The sequence below is a fragment of the Sinocyclocheilus anshuiensis genome, unplaced genomic scaffold (genome assembly GCF_001515605.1).
Source record: "Sinocyclocheilus anshuiensis isolate Anshui unplaced genomic scaffold, SAMN03320099.WGS_v1.1 scaffold1102, whole genome shotgun sequence".
Taxonomy (NCBI): Eukaryota; Metazoa; Chordata; class Actinopteri; order Cypriniformes; family Cyprinidae; genus Sinocyclocheilus; species Sinocyclocheilus anshuiensis.
In genome coordinates this window covers 88,573-91,385 of record NW_015539924.1, presented here as the reverse complement: position 1 = coordinate 91,385, position 2,813 = coordinate 88,573, and the positions used below count along the sequence as shown (strand labels likewise).

Sequence of the window (2,813 nt, the reverse complement as noted above, 5' to 3'; positions counted from 1 at the left end):
GAACAGTGTTGTAAATACAACTTAACCACTGATTTCTAGTCGTGTCCTCTTTTGGAAGGCCAAACAAAGTAGTTTCGCTTTCACAACGAAAGACAGCGTCACACACGGCGGGAGTGAGGAACGGCTGGCGGGCGGGCTTGAGAACGGTGCGGCCGGTGGATTCGATGAAGTAGCGGCCGGCGGGTTTGCGGCAACCACATGTGTCACATCGCTTTCACAAAGAAACACACAGCGTCTTCACTACATGGCGGCGGCGGCAGCAACAATACTACAGCGAGAATAAAAGTTACGTCTTCTTTCTTTGCGTGAACATTTGGGCGGCGTTATGCAAATCTTCCCACATCGTGATGTAGGTATGTGGGGGCGTGTTAGAACGAGCCGTTTTAGGTAGGTGTGGTTGACTCTTAACTTTTATAAAGAATATCTCTTTGGATTTGAGACTTTAGTCTTTGCAACGTTACAGATCTTCTTTATGCACTAAGAGCTTGTAACACTCCAAAGAGAAAGGAAAAATTGAAATCGCATCATATGACCCCTTTAATCTTGTTTGACTTGTCAAACAAAAGTGTCTTAATATTTTTTTAACCCGAAATCTTGGTCAGTAACCAAAACTAATAGCACAATATTGTCATGTATAAAATCTCAATCTGGTGTTCAAATGACAATCTGGGATATTTTTCTACAGGTAACTTTACACACAGACCTAAGCTACCTATTCAAAGTGTTGCAAACCATTATTACCAATATGACTTTTCTGTTACAGTAGGTTACTTTTACATAACTTTAACATTTTTAATGTTCTATTTAAGTAATGCATCTGTAAGTACACTCACCACTGGTCAGAGTATGTGTGTGGAGCTTTTTGTGTATGAGTGTTATGGAGTATGAAAAGTGGCAAGATTCTCAGGATGGACTTGTTGTCCAGTTGAAAAAATCACCAGTCCAATCACAGCACAATGAACTAATAAAAGAGGTACTGATATTTTAAATGCTCACAAAATGTTCTTATTCTTTCTTTTTTTTTTATTTTGAATGAACTGAAAATTTGAAAATGTTGAATTATCACATCTAATGCAGTATGTCTATTGTTTACAGTTAAAATTCAGATATATTTTTTCCTTTGTGATTTTCATCAAACGAATGCCATAAGCAAATTTGTTTTGTTTTGTTGCGTTATGTCTGTTTGTCCCATGCAACAGTGGCATATATAAATAATTTTCACTATTTAATAAATTTCCAATGGATAATATACTTTTTTCTTATTGAATAGTCACATAAGTGAAATATAGTTTAACACTGTTTCATGTTAAGTTGAACTTATATTTTAACATTCATGAAACGTGGCATGAATAACATGAAATTTTCTCTCCTCCCTCCTTGGATTTAAAAAATATATATTTTTCTACATCAAAAATCTTTAGTTCCATTGAATTAAATATTTATTAGGCTATATAGAGAAAAAGAACACAAGATCAATTTTTTTACTGAATGTTTAAATGATGTTTGGCTAATCGTTTTATGTCAACTGAGGATAAAACCTTTCAACTAAAGAAATGGCATAAACTAATTTTGAAGCTGTAAATTAGTGCAGTGTCATGTTATGAAGTGGATCCATGTGACATGACGTGACAAGCCTAATACCTTCTCCAAAAGAATATTAGATGTCATGTTATTAACAAAGCCAGATATTAAACATTTGACCATACTGGGACCTCGCACTGTACAAGAGGATTATGTGCTGTACAATTATGGATAACTAATCATAATAATTGTTATAAATAATATACAAAAATGTAGAAAAATATTTAACACTAACGTGGTGTATTTTGAGTGACTCTTGAGTATTTGATGCGCTTGAGATCAACATGAGACAGCGCCTCCTGTTGGACACATAGGGTCTTTCATTTTATGTACCTGCCAGGTGTAAAAGACATTATCTATCTATCTAGTGCTCAGTCAATTAAGCAACATCGGCGATTAATGGAGTTCAGCTCGCGCTCGGAAGTGCCTAATTACGTCCAACTATGTGTTTTTACCCAGATGAATAAATCAAGGGGGCACATTCAAAATATAGCTTAGTGAAAGCTTCCTGAGCAAACAGCGCAGGAAGTGTTTTGCAGGATTGACATGGCTCCGCGGTGACAACTGGCCCGTTTTTACACCTTCCTTCTATATAAGGAAGCGGTCCGTCGGGCATATGACCGCCGGTCCAATTTGGGAGCTGCCAACGAAGCCCATCATTACGCCCCATGTTCTCTCACGCTCGCTCTCCCCGGGGCCGCTCGCTTGGATAGACAGCGATTGGGTTTTGGCGTTCAAACTGACCCCCGGCGGCGGTGAGGTCAGCGTGATGTCATCCTGAAGGTGAGTGATGTCATCCCGAAGATCTCCCAGGCAAGGTGAGCTTGCATTTTGGTGAGTGTGTGGTGCTCCCCATCCAGAGAGGTGAAACATGGTAATCATCATCGCCGCCACCGCCACCAGCTCAAGCTCTGCCGCCCTGCTCTTCTCATCTGCCGAGGGGCTTATTGCGTTACACGCTCGCAGCCCCGACCTGCCTTCCAAAAATAAGCCCCTGCCACCATGCCGAAAGAAGAAAAACAAGAGTGGTATTTTTAGGGGCATTAATTTTGACCACGTGCCCCGAGGGTAAACCGGATGGCCACGCAAAGGTTCCTCATCAGTATGTGCGAGAGCAGCGGGCGTTGGACGTGGACTGCGGTTGTTCTGCTGGGCTTTCTGCTTGGGATTGTGTCCTCCTACCCCATCTCGAACAGGACTAATGCAGCTTCACTGGAGAAAAGGTGGGAGAC

The 2,813-nt window shown here is 40.7% G+C and overlaps 1 pseudogene; it reads left to right on the top strand.

The window, feature by feature from the left end:
- Window positions 1-2,658: 2,658 nt before the first annotated feature.
- The window catches only part of LOC107686671 (fibroblast growth factor 4B-like), a 6,636-nt pseudogene continuing 6,481 nt past the window's right edge, over window positions 2,659-2,813 (top strand).